Here is a 17,383-nt window from a genome sequence, read left to right on the forward strand (position 1 = left end):
GGGCTGGGGAGCCGGGGGTGTTGTTTTGTTTTGTTGTTTAGCCTGTCTAACCCACAGTCCTGGGAACAGCAGGCCCAGCTCTGCTCACTTGTCTTCCCCCCAATCATACCACTTACATCACCTGCAGGCTCTCGGCCAGTACCCAGGCTGTGCCTCTGAGGGGTACGGGGGCCAGGGATGCCACCGGGGGCCGAATCGTGAGGACAGCTCTGAATCGGTGAGGCCCAAGAGCCCCTACACTCTATACACAATGTATGGCCCCCAGAGGCAGCATTTGCAGTGCCCCTCCAAGTACCAGGTGAGGCCAAGTAGCAGACCTGGCAGAGGAACCAGCCCTCGCTGCTCCTCCAGTCCACCCCCGCGGTGCTGGATTATTGAATTCTCTGAGTACCCCTCAGCCTCTCCAGTGCTCAGCTGCCTCCATGGCTCCCCAGGGGGGAAGCAGCTGCCAAAGGAGGAGAAGTTTGGAAGCAGAGAGACAATTATAAGGCTGATGAGTGAGCCGTATGACCACAGGAAAGCCTGTAACTCCTGTGAGCCTCAGTTTCCCCACATGCCACGCATGGGTGATGACACACGCCTCCATGTGAGATGCTAGGCCTTCTAGGTCCCTCTTCAGAAATGAAATGCTGGGAGTGCAGGAAGACAGCTCCCAGCTGTCAGCACTTCGGTGAGATCAGCTCTGCTGAAGCAAGCTGCCTTGGCCAAGATCGCTCCCTCTTCTAGGGGCAGCCTGCACCGATGACTGACCAGCTTGCAGGGAGGGGAGACCCAGCCCCTCACCTCAAACTAGGGCAACTTTGAGTCTTGTCTCAGGTCCAGAGCTCCCCCGGGGACCAGCTGAGGGCTTCATACGACTATCACAGCATCCTGCTTCCTCCCCTCCCTTTAGTAGGGATGATTCCAGGGACACCCTCATCAGCCAGCCAGGGGCTGCCTCTCAGGGAAGCCAATCTGTGACCAATCCCACGTGAGAAGTAGCAAATGCTTGTCTCAATTTGTCTCTATGTCCTGGGCATTTCTCTGCCAACATAAGCCTCCCTTATTGGAATCCAGGCTCCCTGAGGGCCAGGACCCTGCTTATTTTTGTTCATCACTGTATTTTCATGCCAGGTATATGGTAGGCACTTAACAAATGTGGACAGAAAGAAGACAGGCAGGAAATAGAGATGTTAGGGTGGTCTTTTTTTTTTTTCTTTTCGAGTCGGGGTCTTGCTCTGTTGCCCAGGCTGGAGTGCAGTAGTGCGATCTCAGCTCACTGCAACCTCCGCCTCCCAGGTTCAAGCGATTCTGCTGCCTCAGCCTCCCGAGTAGCTGAGATCACAGGTACCCACCACCACCGAGTAGCTGAGATCATAGGTGCCCACCACCACGCCTGGCTACTTTTTGTATTTTTAGTAGAGATGGGGTTTCACCATGTTGGCCAGGCTGGTCTCGAACTCCTGGCCTCGTGATCCGCCTGACTCGGCCTCCCAAAGTGCTGGGATTACAGGCATGAGCCACCGCGCCCGGCCAAGGATGGTCTTAAGGGAGGAAGGAAGGCAGTCAGAAGGGATATAGGAGAACCTACTGGACTGAGGTTCAGGTGAGAATAACCCCAGGAAAGTGCCGTTCAAACTGAGAGCTGATGGGAGGGAAGACACTGGCCAGCGGTGGCTGCCATGAGGAGCGGACGGAGGGGCAGAAGGACATATTCTTCCAGGCACAGGCAAAGGCTCTGAAGCGGGAGTTTGAGGAGCAGAAAGAAGGCTGGGTGTAAAGCCCAGGGTATCACGAGATGAGGCCAGAGAGGTGGGCACAGCTGGACACTGCCCCATGGAACATGGCCTGAGCCTCCAGTCAATGGGAGCCTGAAAGAGTTTTAAGCAGAGAGAGACAGGGTTGGGTCTGCGTTTGGAAAGGTCTCACTACCACGGTGGAGGAGGGGTGAGAGGAGACAGTCATGGCCCAGTGTGAGTATGCTTCTGTGACTGTGGCCATGGTGGAGATGGGAGAATTGGCAACAGCAGCTTATTTGGAGGCAGTATCCTCAGATTTTACTGCTCGCTTGTTTTGGTGTCAAGGGTGAGTGAGAGGAGAGAGGAATCTGGGAAGATGTGTAGAGTTTAAGCCCTGGATGGATCACGGGGCCATTTATTGACCTGGGGAAACCTGCGAGGGAAGCACATAGCGGGTAGGGTGGGGAACAAATCAAGTGTTCTTGTTTGAAAGCCTGTGGGACACCCAAAGGGCAAAGTCAGGGCGTCTGTGAGATGTGAGATCTGGACCTGGGAAGAAGTGCCCAGGTTGGGGGCTGAGATGTGAGGGCAGCTTGGAGGTGGATTGTGAGTCTCTGAAGGAAGGACCCGGTGGGAGTCTGCTCTGCAGTCCCACACAGCCTAGGCCTGAGACAGAGACCATGCTGGGTAAACGTTTGCTGGCTGGATAGGTGTGTGGATGGATGAACGAATGGATGGCGGGGGATGGGTGGAAGAATGGGGGGATGGATGGGGGGACAGAGGGATGTGAGGATGGATAGATGGATGGATGGATAGATGACCTATGATGGATGGATGACAAATAGATGTGTCCTCCCCTGTACATCCATGGGTTCCCTAAGGGTGGAGACTGGGCCCTCTCTTGATGCCCATAGCCCAACCCAGGCCTGAAAAATAGCCAGCGCACAGGATGCTCCTCTTGCTACTGCCTTCACTGTGAGGGTGATGAAGCAAGAGTGAGGAGGAAGTGGGGAGGAACAAGGGACAGCCAGGCCCCTCACTCTACAGATAGAGAGCTGAGGCCATAGAGAAGCAGAGCCAGGGTCTGGCTCCCAGCTGGTGCCTTTTCCATAGTGTCCAGCAGCCCCTCCACCTCTCCAGGCACCTTCAGGAGTACTGGGCAACAGCCATCCCCCTGAAACAGAAAAAGAAACTGAGACCCAGAGGAAATCACCCACTTGCCCAAATTCACACCTTGAGATAGCCACTAGGGATTAAAATAAAGCAGTTTGGAGTTTAAGACTTGAGTCCAGATTCCCAGCTGGGCCACCGGTCAGTGGGCACTCAGGGACATTCCAGCCCCTCCCTCCGTGGGTAACAGAATGATGATGGAGAGCCCAGCCCTCTGGGGTGTGGGGAGGCTGGGCTGGGTGTGGCACAGGCTTGGAAACCTGCAGAGCATTGTAGAAGCTTTTTGATCCTGTGGGCGGATTACAGGGCCTGGCCCCCAACCCTGGCCCCCAGCAAGTCCTGGCTGATGTCAGCGGGTCTGCTGGCCAAGCTAGCTTGCTTGGGGCAGAGAGATGAGAGCTAAGATGGAGCGTTTCTGAGATGAGGCAATGCAACGCAGCGTGAGGGGAATGCAATTTGACGGGCCCTTCCTCCACCCCCGGTAGGCGGGGCTCAGGCTGAGGGGATAAGCACAGGGAGGCGGCTTCAAGCTGAGCATCCGCCAGTGGCACTTAGTCCCTCCCTCGTTACCTGTTTCTCAGGGGCAGTTGGAGGGTCCCATGGCCACAGAGTACAGATGGGGCATGTGAAACCAGAGTGGAATGGGGCTTTGCCAGCTGGTGGCAGAACTGAAGCCCAAGGCTTGCAGGCTAGGGATATTTGCACTACTTGTTTTACTCATTCATTCATTCATTCATTCATTCATTCATTCATTCATTCATTCAACAACCTTTCCTTCTGGCCCTGTCGTGGGAGCTGCAGACTCGGAGAGGAATCAAACAACCCCCTGCCTTCAGGAACTCCTGGTCTGATGGGGAAACAATCACATAACTAGTCGATGACAACATGGAACTTGTGTCACAACAATTCACAAGGGCTGGGGAGCCCAGAGCAAGGCCCAGTCCAGGCTCCAGTGCAAGGAAGCTTCCTGGAGGAGGCTGAGTCTGTAGGAGAAGAGGGGCTCCAGGGCTACATCCCAGCAGGGCAGGGAGTACAGAGAGATGACGGGAACTCGCAGAGGAAACACCCTCCGCCAACTAATTCATGCCCCACCCTAATCCCCGGTTGTCTTCCTGCTCCTCAGATTTGCCTCGCCTACATCTCAAAGGTGGTGGGACGAGCATGCTGTGCCCACAGGTCCCCGAGCGGAGCCTCCCCTTGCATCGGCAGCTCTCTCCACACAGTGTGGTTTCCAACAGGGCCGGTGCTGAATGCCAAGAAGGGCAGTCATCTCAGCAGCTCCCAGTCCTAACAGCTAGTTCATTTGCTCACAACAAGTATTGATTGAGTCCCTACTATGTGTTAGTTATTCCTACCAGTTAGAGTCACTTTAAGAAAAAAACAATGAATGAATATTGCTTCCCTATGCATGAATAAGGACAGCTTAGGAAAAGGTGAGAAACTGGATTATGAAAGACATTCAAGTGCCGATTCCACTTTTAGTGGCTTGGCAATTCGGGATCTCAGCTGGTCAAATGGGGATGGTAACACTCCACCTCTCGGAGCGGCTGTGAGGACTCTGGTGGAAGAGGCCTTTACACCAGGCAGGGGCTCAGCAAAAGTGTGTCTCCTCTCGTGAGCAGCACCCTCCACACACCTCCCTGGGCAGGGAGTGGGAGTTTCAGGGATGAGGCAGGACCAGAGGCAGCAGGAGAGGTTCTGGGGCATGCTAATACTCGCCTGACTTCCCCACTCGAGCTGGGATGATGCTTTACCCCTCATGTCCCCTGGCGGGAGTTGGCGGCACCATCCCAGGGGCCAGTCTGACTTCTCCCACCAGGAAACCAGCAGGGACTCTCACTGCAGCCCACAGCTAAGGACCAGTGCCAGAGGCCCTGCTGTTCAGAACTGGGTGGTGCTTGGAAGAGGCACCCTGCCCTGAGACTGATGATCCAGGGGAAAGGTTTACCTTCCAGAAGTGGCTGGACCCCTTGGATGAGTCAAGGAGAAGCCCTGACCAGGACCCCAAGGGACCCCTAAGAGGCAGCCTCCCAGCAAGAGGCTGACCTCACCAAGTGGTGTGATGCTGGCAGGAGTGGTGATAGGAAGGTGGGCATCAGACTGCACTGGGCATCACCACCGAGCAGACACTCCCCAGCAACTCCCCACACTGTCCTGCCCCAAACACACCCCCAAGAAGGATGGCTGCAGCTAGGGCACAGGGTAGATGAAAGGAAGTTCTGTAGCACGCTCACCAGGAAGGCATCCTGAGTGCTCCCTCCTGGGAATAAACAGGAAGCCGCAGGCCGGGCACGGTGGCTCACGCCTATAATCCCAGCACTTTGGGAGGACGAGGCGGGTGGATCACTTGAGGTCAAGAGTTTAAGACCAACCTGGTGAACATGGCGAAACCCCATCTCTACTAAAAATACAAAAATTAGTTGGGCATGATGGTGGGTGCCTGTAATCCCAGCTACTCAGGAGGCTGAGGCAGAAGAAATCGCTTGAACCCGGGAGGCAAAAGTCGCAGTGAGCAAAGATAGCGCCACTGCACTCCAGTCTGGGCGATAGAGCAAGACTCTGTCTCAAAAAAAAAAAAAAAAAAAAAAAAAGATGGGCCAGGCGCAGTGGCTAACACCTGTAATCCCAACACTTTGGGAGGCCGAGACGGGTGGATCACGAGGTCAGGAGCTGAAGACCGGCCTGGCCAAGATGGTGAAACCCCGTCTCTACTAAAACTACAAAAATTATTCAGATATGGTGGCAGGTGCCTGTAATTCCAGCTGCTTGGGAGGCTGAGGCAGAGAACTGCTTGAACCTGGGAGATGGAGATTGTGGTAAGCCGAGATCACACCACTACACTCCAGTCTGGGCAACAGAGCGAGACTTTTGTTTCAAACAAAAAAGAAGAAGCTGCAGCTGCCCAGCCAAAGAGGCTGTACCAAATGACCACCAAAGGGCTCCCTAAAGGACCCGAACACTCGCCTTGGAAGAGCAGGAGGGAGTGTGCTTTGTGCCATAACCAAGGCAGACTGAGAATCAGGAGTTCTTGGTTCTGGGCCTGTGTTTGTTGTGGGATGTGGGCAGGCCCAATCCCTCTCTGAGCCTGAGACACCAAGGGCCCTTCTACCTCTGACTTCTATGTAGCATCAAGACTGGGCACCCAGATATAGAGGCCCCTTGGGGGACTTCAGGCTAAAATTTCCCTTATTGGTGCCTAGAGAGGAACAGGGATAAGATCAAGGTCATGCAACAAGTTGAAGACACTCCCATCATTGGGAGTGTCAGGCTCTAGAAGCCTGAGCACTCTGCTGGCCTCTGCTTTTGCCCTTCCATGCTCCTGGGTTTTTCTGCAACAAATATTTGCAGTTTGTTACCATGGTTTTTTGTTTTGTTTTTTTCTGAGACAGAGTCTTAGTCTGTCACCCAAGGTGGAGTGTAGTGGTGCAATCTCGGCTCACTGCAGCCTCGACCTGCCAGGCTCAAGCATTCCTCCCACCTCAGTAGCTGGGACTACAGGTGCATGCCACTGCTCCCAGGTAAATTTTGTATTTTTAGTAGAGATGGGCTTTTGCCATGTTGGCCAGGCTGGTCTCCAACTCCTGGGTTCAAGCAATCTGCCCACCTCAGCCTCCCAAAGTGCTGGGATTACAGGCGAGAGCCACGGCGCCCAGCTCGTTATCACATTCTGCCCACCCATCTTCATGGGCAGCCCCATAGCTGCTTACTTCTTGCTTCCAGGCACCCAGCCTACTGACCACAGGGCCCCTTGGAAGGCCTTGGTATTAATATTTTGGCCAGGCCTGATCCCAGACCATGTGCTGCTTGACCCACTGAGCCTTGCCTCTCCCTGGATCACTAGGTCGGCCTCTTGGCTGGCCTCCAGCTGCTGGTCTCTACCTCACAGCAGCCATAGAAGTGCTTCTGGTACTCAAGTCTGCCCAGGTCCCTGCCTGACTTGGAACAACTGGAGACTTCCCATGCTCTAAAACAGGGAGGGAACCTGACTTCTTGAGGGCCCAGGCACCTGAGTGGCCTCCTGATAGCTCCACATTAGCTTTGCTCAGACTCTGGGAGATTTGGCCCCTGCTGCCCTGTAGCTCCTGGGAGCCGTCCCACACGCTGAGCCCATCCCTTTAGCTGCCTGAGGTCTTGCTATGCCAGGCAGCCTGGTGAGCCTGGTTTCTATTCACTCACTTGCTGTGTGACTTTAGGCAAGTCATCTCTCCTCTCTGTGCTTCACTCTCCTCTTCTGCAAAACAGAGTTAGTAATTCTAGTGTGACCCCACCAAGGCTGCTGTTAGGATTGCGAGGCTGTGCATGGAAGTACCAGCGCAGCGCCTGGCCCATGGCAGTGTACCATGATCTGGTAAGGATCCTCTCAGAGTGCACCTGTCATTCAGACATTCATCCAAAAGGACAGCACAAAGCTCCCATGGGGGCCAAGCCCCATGCCACGGGGAGCAATGTGAATCAGGTGCCAGGGTCCCCACCCTGGATGTGCTCTGGGTGATTTAGCAGAGAAGATGGGAGCAGGGACCCTCACTCACACAGTGTGGTCACAGCTATGGCAGCCCAGAAGGGGCACCTAAGCCCCCATACCTTGGAGGCCCCCACTGAGTCATGGAGGGTTAGTAAGAGTGCGACAGTAGGATTGGCACAGATAAGGCATGAGGGCCAGGGTGAGCAGAGACCTGGGGGCCCAGAGCAGATCCCCATCTGCCAAGCAAACTAAGCAGCCTTTAGGGATGATGAGGGGTCAGGCAAGGGTTTAACAGGGGAGGGTGACCATTGGATCTGTGTGTGATGGAAATCCCTGGGTTGGGTGGGGGATGGATGGGGTGGGGAAAGGCACAGGCAGGCATGGAAGAGACAACACAGCCATCTGTGAGGAGGCTGGGACAGTGGTCCAGGCCAGGTGGATGGTGGGAACTGAGAGGAGAGGGGCCAATAGGGAGGGCAAGAGGAGGCAAACGGGAGGGATTTAGGAGGGGAAAGGGATGGGATAACCTCCCACATCAAGCACTGGAACCGCCCCCGAGATACTAACCCATTCCATGATTCAGGCAAGCCCCTCCCCCTTGGGGGCCTCAGTTTACCTACACGTGAAATAGGACACGGGCCAGAAAGTCCCTGGAGGCCCTCTCTACTCACACATCCTGTGGTTCTGTAAAGCGAGTGGCCTCCCTGCTTCTGGAGAAGGAGGAGCAAAGCCCATCCCCATCCTACCCCTCCAAGCCTCATCCCTGGAGATGGGACCCAAGCCCCAGGGCCAAGCAGGACAAAGGGTCTGACCCACCTAGGTGAGGGCAGGTAGCCGCACCCTGGAGGCTGCATACACAGAGCTGCAGCGCCACCTACTGTCCATGTGGGAAGAGGCCACCAGTCCCAGGAGCCCGGCTCTGACCTAAATAAATCCCAGTGGACTGAAGCACAGCTAAGAGTTCCTACCTGGGCCACTGGCCCAGTTCCCTCCCCGCCACCCCCAGGTCTCTCCAGATGGCTCGATGAATGCAAGATGCTTCCTTCTGTAATGGATTATGACCACATCATTCTCTTGCTCAGAAACCTTTCATGGTTCCTCACTGCCCTTGGAGACCATGTTTGCTCCTTAGCTAGCATTCAAGGCTCTTCCCATCCGGGCCTCTGCTGACCTCTGATGCCCCATTTCCTATACAGCAAAATACTCACCAGCTCCTTGAACATTCCACGCTTTCCCCAGTCTTGTGACTTTGTATTAGGTTGGTGCAAAATTGCAATTTTTGCCTTTACAGTCAATGGCAAAAACCGCAATTACTTTTGCACCGACCAACATACATTCTTCTTCTTCTTCTTTTTTTTTTCTTTTTCTTTTTGAAATGGAGTAGTCTCGCTCTGTTGCCCAGGCTGGAGTGCAATTATGCGATCTCAGCTCACTGCAACCTCCACCTCCCAAGTTCAAGCAATTCTCCTGCCTCAGCCTCCCGAGTAGCTGGGATTACAGGCACACCCCACCATGCCCGGCTAATTTTTGTGTTTTTTGTTAGAGACAAGGTTTCACCATGTTGGTCAGGCTGGTCTCGAACTCCTGACCTCATGATCCACCCACCTCGGTCTCCCAACGTGCTGGGATTACAGGCGTGTGCCGCCGCTCCCAGCCCCCCATATATATTCTTGCTTCTGCTTGAAATAACTTTCTCTGCCTTCTTGGCTTAAAAACCAGTGCAGGCCAGGCATGGTGGCTCACACCTGTAATTCCAGCACTTTGGGAGGCTGAGGTGGGTGGATCACTTGAGGCCAGGAGTTCGAGACCAGCCTGGCCAACATGGTGAAACCCTGTCTCTACTGAAACAACAAAAATTAGCCAGGCATGGTGGCACATACCTGTAGTTCCAGCTACTCCGAGGCTGAAGCAGAAGAATCGCTTAAACTGGGAGGTGGAGATTGCAGTGAGCCGATATGGTGCCACTGCACTCCAGCCTGGGCAACAGAGCAAGACTCCATCTCAAACAAAACAAAAAGTGCCAGAGCAAAGTCACCTCCTCCATGAAACCTTCCTTAATATACCTTTCTCCCCAAGTTCACTACTGAGCACAGAGCCTGTTCTGGGTAAAAGTTCAATCCCATCTTCCTCTGGGTCCCCATAGTTCCTGTGCTGTCCTTTGTCCCTGCATAGGCCAGGAATGTGTCTGTACCCATCTCTTGCTCTCCCCAGGCTCTGAGCTCAAGGGAAGAGGCTGTGTGTGACCCACTGCTTCTCAGTATAAGGTCTGGTGTTCAATAAATTTGCATTTATTAAGCATCTCCTATGTGCCATTGGACTAGATGTTTTCCTGTGCTTTACCTCACTACAGACTTAGGTCACCTGAGTTGAACATGGGAGTCTTGACCACTTTGTTCCTGCTCTTCCTGTTAGCCAAAGTGCCTTGCGATGAACTTGCCACATAACCATGGGTGGCTCACTGGACTTTCATCTGGGCAAAGAGAAGGGTGTGATGACACCACTCATGGCTCCTTCATCTGGGACCTACCCAAATCCCATGGCTTTGCTCACACGCATCTGATCGTGTTGTGCCCAAGATACCTGCTCCCATGCCTGGATACTTGCTGTAGCTGCTCCAAGCCAGGATCCTGGCAATCTGTCATCTTAGATCTTCAGCTCTGGGCTGGCCTTCCAGGTGCCTCTGCCTCCCAAGGAAACCCAAAGAACTCCACCAGAAAGTTAACACCTAAAAGAGCAGCAGTAGGGACTGTAGGAGTCCTCCTGCCTGCCCCCTTGTTATCCAGAGTGCACAGAGGGGCCCTGACTTGCCTGAAGTCACACAGGGACTCCGGTATTCCAATCCTTGGCCTTAAAAATCACTGCTATCCACTGTTACTTCTATCTAAAAGCCCTAGAGAAGTTTCAGGAGACACTCAAAGGGCCCTTGTCTGGTTTCCGGGCTGACCAACTCTAGTGGAGAAAAAGCTCACTCACTGAGCATACCCATATGCCAGGCATATAGAATCCTTCAATGGAGGGATCATTCTCCCCATTTTACAGAGGAAGAAAATGAGCTCAGAGTGAATGAAAGACTTTCCCAGTTCACATGTCTGCAGTAGAACTGGGGTTCTCGGGTGGTCTTGATCACCATGCCCAGCTCCCTTGAAGGCTGATGCACACAGATTAATTCCAAAGGCAAGGCAGCAAATAATCAGATACAGGCTTTGGCGTTCTGAGACCCTGAGGAAGCAGGGAAGACTTCCTGGAGGTGGTGAGTGGGGCACTCAGCCAGGCCTTGGAAGAGGGTCCAAGCTGGACCAATGAGGAAGAAGGGTTTGGCAGGAGGGAGACATTCCCACTGCTGTCACCTGGGTGCAGGCACTGTGACCTCTGCCTACAGCCTCCTCACCCATTCCCCTGCCACTCTCCCAGTCCCCTTCCCACATCAGTCAGAGTGGCCTTCCCGGCAAGCAAATGATTGGCCAGTCAGGGTCCTGCTTACAATCCCTCAGAGCCGCCCATCCAGCATGGTTTTCCAAGCACCTGCTCGGGACGCTCTCCCCACTCTCTCCAGCCCCATCTTGAGCCACTACACCTTGAACTCAGTGTTGTGACAACACACAATATTTGGAATCTCCCCAACTGCCACCCTGTTGGTCTTTGCATATTCTGTTCCCTCTGTCCATCATATCCGTTCATCTTTCGGAGCTTTGCTGAAATGCCTCCAGGACGCCTTCCCTGAGCCCCGGATTGAGTGAGGCACCCTCCCCCAGCCCCCACCTTGGGTCTGTGTCCACCTGCCTTGCCCACGCCCGCCCCCCAAGGCCCACGCTTGTACCCTCGGGCTGCGCAGGGCGAGGGTTTGGGGGCGCGGTACTGACTGGTGTCCAGGCCTCTCCTCGCAGGGTTCCGCGAGTAGAAAGGTGGACCACGGCCAGAAGACGCGTTGGAAAGGCGTTTTCTGCCCCCTCCAGGCCTCGGGAATATTTATGGACTGCTGGCCGGGCAGGCGGGGGCGAGGCTGCCCGGCGGGCGGAAAGCGCCGCGCGCTCGAGTCCTCTGCGGTCCCCGGCAGGGGTCGGCGCGTGCGGAAAGCGGCCCCGAGCCGCCCAGCCTCGGCCAGTGCGCAGCCGAAGAGGAGGCGACCGCAGCCTGGAAGCGAAGAGCCCCCAGCTGTTTCCTTCCACCCGGGCGGGCGGGACGGAGAAGTGGGAGGGAGCCTGGGAGAGAGGCAGGTGTTGCGCTCGCCGGTGCTGTCGGGGCGGCAGGCGGGGCACGGCACCCTCGGAGTCTCGACTCTGCCCACTTCACAGGCAGAAAACTGAGGTGTTCCCATGGCCAGAGCTAAGAAAGGCGGTGCCGGTTCCTGGGCCCCAGCTGCTCACAGCGCCCTTCAGCATCCCAGTAGGGCAGCTGTCTTAGGTGACCGCAAGAATCACGGGGACAGTTGTTAAAATGCAGATTCCAGGGCCCCATCTCCCAAAGACGCAGTAGGTCTGAGATGGAACCCGGAAATCAGCTCTTTAAAGCAAGTAAATAGTCCACATGTTGCGAAGCACTGGTGAAGAGAGATTCTGGAATAGGAAGCTTCCCCCTCTGCCTGGTTAAAGCAGAGAGCGAGGACTTAGAAGGGACAGGCCTGGACCCTGAAGCCCAGGCTTTCCTGCTGGATGACTAACTTCTCTGTGCCTTGATTTTATCTTGCCTAAAGTGAAGATAACATTCAGCCCACAAAGTTCTGTAAAATCAAAGAGATCTGAGTAAAAGTGCTTTACTAACTTCACCACCACCATCATTATTATTCACTGTCACCGCCCATCCCCTAGGTAAGAAAAGAAGCCATCCTGAACCTGTGGGGTGATGCGCTCAGATGCCACCACCTCTGCAAAGGCAGTCCTGGTTATTCGGGAGGAAGCACACTTTCCTTTGAACTGCACACCACTCCTTCACCCCCATTTGGTGCTCCTTTTATGTGCCCAGGGCTGACTCTGCAGTACACGTGCCATTTTTTCACCAAAATATGAACTCCACCTTTGGGGCTCCTCAAAGTCAGCAATTATGTCAGAAAGGCTGCATGGAAGAGACATGTGTTCAAGTCTCAGGTCTGTCATTTACTGAGAGATCTTGAAACTGCCTTTAAAAAATTATGACTGAGATAGTGAAAGACATCTAACTTAACTGACTCAATTTTGCTTCTAACCTCCAAGCTGTCCTTGTTCATTCCTAAGCATAGATTGAACTATCTTTGGGAGAAATATAGTTTATAGTTTATTGTTTAAACAAAGATGGTAACAGACCTTTCCCAAAGCAGACCTCCTTCTTGCCTGGGGGTTAGATTGCTTTGGTAGGACTAACATTAGCCACAAGATTAGGAATCATGGTTTAGGAGTCATGCAGCTGAAGGATACAAGATTCTGACCCTCTGTAACCTGCTCTAAGATCTGTGCTTGAGATGTTTTGCAGATCCTGCACTTGATGGATCAGCTGGCACACCCAGATCAGTTAACTGGCTCATCTGATCTTGTGGCCCCCACCCAGGAACTGACTCAGCATAAGAAGACAGCTTCCATTCCCTATGATTTCATCTCTGACCAATCAGCGCTCCTGGCACACTGGACCCACCAAGTTATCCTTCAAAACTCTGCTCCCCAATGCTTGGGGAGACTGATTTGAGTAATAATAAAACTCTGATCTCCCACACAGCTGGCTCTGCCTGAATTATGCTTTCTCTATTGCAATTCCCGTCTTGATGAACTGGCTCTGTCTAGGCAGCGGGCAAGGTGAACCCCTTGGGCTGTTACGATCTCAGTAAATGTAAACTGTCCCCGTGATTCTTGTGGCCACCTAAGAGTGAGCTGCTCTTGGCCTACTGTGATGCCAGAGGACGCAGTGAGCAGCGGGGGCCCAGGAATCAGCACCGCCTTTCTTAGCTCTGGCCGTGGGACCACCTCAGTTTTCCACCTGTGAAGTGGTCAGGAAGGCTGTGGGATCTTGGTCAGTGCATCCACCTCTCCAAACCTCTAACACTTTAGAGTGTAAAGGTTTAAATGGAATAATGTCTATAAAGTACTGTAATATCTATCACTCAGTTGGCCTAAGTTGAATAAAACAAATACAAGCTGGGGAGACTGAGGAAGGCATTGCAAGGAGTGGCTTTTGACCTGGGCTTTTAGAGCCAGGAGTCTTAATAGGTAAAGAACTGGTGGGGAAGGGCCCCTCTAGGCCCTTTTCCATATTCTGGTTCCGGTCTCTGTCAATGTTTATAAACAGAGACTTCCCGCTCTGAAATGTGTTGTTGCTGCCCATTTAAAAATGGAACTAGAATAAAGATAGCAAGTGGAGCTCACACTGTGGTCTTCCCTGAAACCAACTAAAACAACAGTAAAGGGATTTATCATAATATTGGAAACCGGACACAGCCAACAAAGAAAGGTAACTGATTAAATCCTAAAAGGCAATAAAGAAAGTTGAAAATCAGCCCAATTTACACTGTTAAACCCCCAAATGGTTCAGGAATTGGTTGTACCAGGTACTTCTGGAAAGTGGGTGGGTCGGAGGCAGGGGAGGCTAAAAACAGAAAGATTGCTTGGAAACAATCAGATTTCCAGATACTCTGTCTCTTGGCAAAATACTAATACTCCAGACAGGATATGTAAAACAGTTCAGGCAGGAGATTGGTGGAGCTTTTGTTTTGACTAGCACAAAAGAAAAGACATGGAATGGCCCAACTAGATCCCTGTGCACAGCCTCAATCATGTTCAGAGGGTATCAAATCTATTCTAGTGTCTCATTCTTAAATATGAACAGACTGCAAAAGATGAGTAAGCATTTGAGAAAAGCCTCTAATTAAAAAAGAAGTCAAAACAATAGGAGGAAACAACAAAGGAACTTAGAAGATGGCAACTATGCAAAAAGTTAAAGACTTAAAACTATAATTAACATCCTAAGAAATAAGGTATTGCTACAAAAAGCTGAAGACTGAAGACTTAAAAGAAAACTGTAATTAATGTCCTAAGAGATAAGATATTGCATCCATAAACAAGAATGGGATGCTACAAAAAAGAACTCTTGGAAATTAAAAATGCAATAGCCAAAGATGAAAAAAACTCAAAAGAATGGTTGGAAGATAAATTTGAGAAAATATAGGGAAAAGGAAGAGACAGAAAACAGCAAAGACAAGTTAATTAGAGGGCTACTCAAGGTGATTAAACACCTAAATGACAGCAATTCTAGAAAGATGGATTAGAGAAAATGTCTGAGACTGAAATACATGAGTTTCAGACTGAAATAACCCATTGAGGACTCAGTACAATGTATGAAAATAGATTCACACCAAGACATCAAAATTTTAGAATCTTGATAACAAAGAGAAGATCATAAAAGTTTCCAGATAGAAGAGTAAATAAGAAGGCTTCATACAAAGGATTAAGAATCAGAATATCATTGGATTTCTCAATAGCAAGATGGGAATTAGGAGACAATAGGGAAATGCCTCCAAAATTCTGAAGAAAGTTATATTTCCATCCCAGAAAGTTATATTTCCACCCAGCCAACTGATGATCATGGGTGAAGAGAGAATACATTACTAGTCATGTGAATTATCTTTGCATGCTTTCTGAGGAAGCTTCTGGAGGGTGTGCTTCAGCAGAAATGAGGGAGTTAACCAAGAAAGAGGAAAACATGGCATCCAAGGAAGAGAAAATGTAACAAAGAATAGGGGCAAAGGAATCCCCAGGCCATTCTATTCTATTGTGCAATAGAAGACAATTCATCCTAATGGGACATGGTGGAAGACTCTGGGAGGGACTTCTTCAGGAAGATGAAATTGGTAGACTAGCCAATGCATTTAAACATATTGAAAGGAGAATTGCATAACCACAATAGTTATGCAGGGAAGGAAAAATAATTATAGAATACTACACAGCCCAGTTGTCAATAGCACGTCGCCTGATAATGAAAACATGAATGCTGTTCCAATCAAACTTGTGATACTAAGAGGAAGTAGGGAGACACAAAATGTACATGTGAGTGTGGAGAGAGTAAGGGGAAAGAGAGAGAAAGAGAAAGAAACTGAAAAATCAAGAAGTGGCAGTATAAGCAAATAATTTAGAGTCAAAAGCAGTAGCCTATGTCAAGCAGAAAATTTGTGTGTGTGTGTGTGTGTGTGTGTGTGTGTGTTGTGGGAGGGGTGCAGGGGGATTGCTGCTTTCCATTACAAGCCTTACAGATTTTCTAAACTGTACACATGTACAACTAAATATTTAAATTGCATAACAACAGGCCCTTAAGTGAGGGCTACTCTTGGCAGGGGGGCAATTATTTTCAGCAGAAGGCCCAGCTGGACACTGGCCAACTCAGCAAGGCTAGCAGGAGAGGAACATTCTGGGGACACTGGGATGCTAAGTTAGCTGAGTAGGTGGAACACAATTCATCCATCGAGGGCAAATTCAAATGCACGGCTTTGAGGAGCCTTCCATGCTCCCCACAATCTCATGTGATGTTTCCTTCCCCTTTCCCCTGTATCCCACTCTCATTACTGTGATCACGTCTAGCTTTGACTGTAGATATTTTGTCTGGTCTCGTTTCTCCAACCAGGCTGTGAACTCCCCAAAGATAGTGAGTTCAGCCTATTGACACAGAGAGACTGCTCAATAAAATATTTGCTGAATGCATGAATGGCCAACACCTAGTGAGGGCCAGGCACGTATTTATTGAGCATAATGATACGTAAGACTTACTGAACAGAAAGGGTCCTCTTCCTTAGAATCACCTTAATCTATGTTTGGGTACAAAGCAAGTCCTTGACAAATGTGCATTGCCTTGGTTGAGTGGATGTGGCCTCCTGGATTCCCAGCCTGTTGTGTGATTTTGAACAAATCTCATAACCTTTCAGAAAGATGCCAGGGTTTCTCCATTATCAATAGAGAAAAAAAGGGTCAGAGAATGCTTCCTGGGTCTCGGAGCTGTGACTTGAGAATTGAGTGGGGGGAGAGGAGATGGCAATGGTGATGCACAATGTGCACCTGAGGATTCCTAGGTGTCCAGAAGACCTGCCCCTGGGGTGGGCAGGTGGAAGGGAAAAGTAACAGCTGATGAAAAGAGGCTGCAAAAGAGGCCTGGGTGGGAGGACTGATTCTTCCCCAGCATCTCCCTTCCAAAGCCACTCCTCATCACTGCGCCTTGGCCCTGGCATCCAGCAGCCAACTCTGCTGAATCTGGAGGGGATGTTTGGGCCAGATTCTCCCTATCGCCTGAGATGGGGTGAAGTGGGTCCCTGGCCCGTGTCTGCTTTCCTCTGGTTGTTGTGTCACAGGAGATAATGGCTCCAAGGGCTCCAGCAGCACTGCATGGGACATTATTAGATCAGCTAGCCCAGAACGTCTCCAAATTCTAGATTTTACCAACTGGTAAAATTTAAATGAAGAGGAGGTGACCAGCGTAAAGTTACCAGCTTTTTAAGTTTGCTTAAAAAAAAAAGGAAAGAACATTAAAAAAAGAACTATCATAATGTTCTGTTTCTTTATCTGGGAGGTGGTTCCATGGTGTGTTCATTTAGTGGTAAAGCATGAAGCTGTACATTTAGGAGTGTGATTATTCTGAATACATATTAGACTTTGTGAAAAGTTACTCAAAGACTGTCATGTACTAGGCCAGGTGTGGTGGCTTACACTTGTAATCTCAGCACTTTGGGAGGCCGAGGTGGGCAGATCACCTAAGGTCAGGAATTCGAGACCATCCTGGCCAACATGGTGAAACCCCATCTCTACTAAAAATACAAAAATTAGCCGGTATGGTGGTAGGCGCCTGTAATCCCAGCTACTCAGGAGGATGAGGCAGGAGAATTGCTTGAGCCCAGGAGGCGGAAGTTGCAATGAGCCGAGATCGTGCCACAGCACTCCAGCCTGGGAGACAGGGCAAGACTCCATCCTCTGTCTCAAAAAAATTTTAAAAAAGGAAAACTATCCTGTACTATTGCACCACTATTTCATCTAAAAAAATTTTTTTTTATGCAAAATGGGAAAAGCATAATCTCAGTAAAGTCCAGTTGGTCCTT

This window comes from Macaca mulatta, chromosome 14, assembly GCF_049350105.2.
Source record: "Macaca mulatta isolate MMU2019108-1 chromosome 14, T2T-MMU8v2.0, whole genome shotgun sequence".
In the NCBI taxonomy this organism is placed as follows: Eukaryota; Metazoa; Chordata; class Mammalia; order Primates; family Cercopithecidae; genus Macaca; species Macaca mulatta.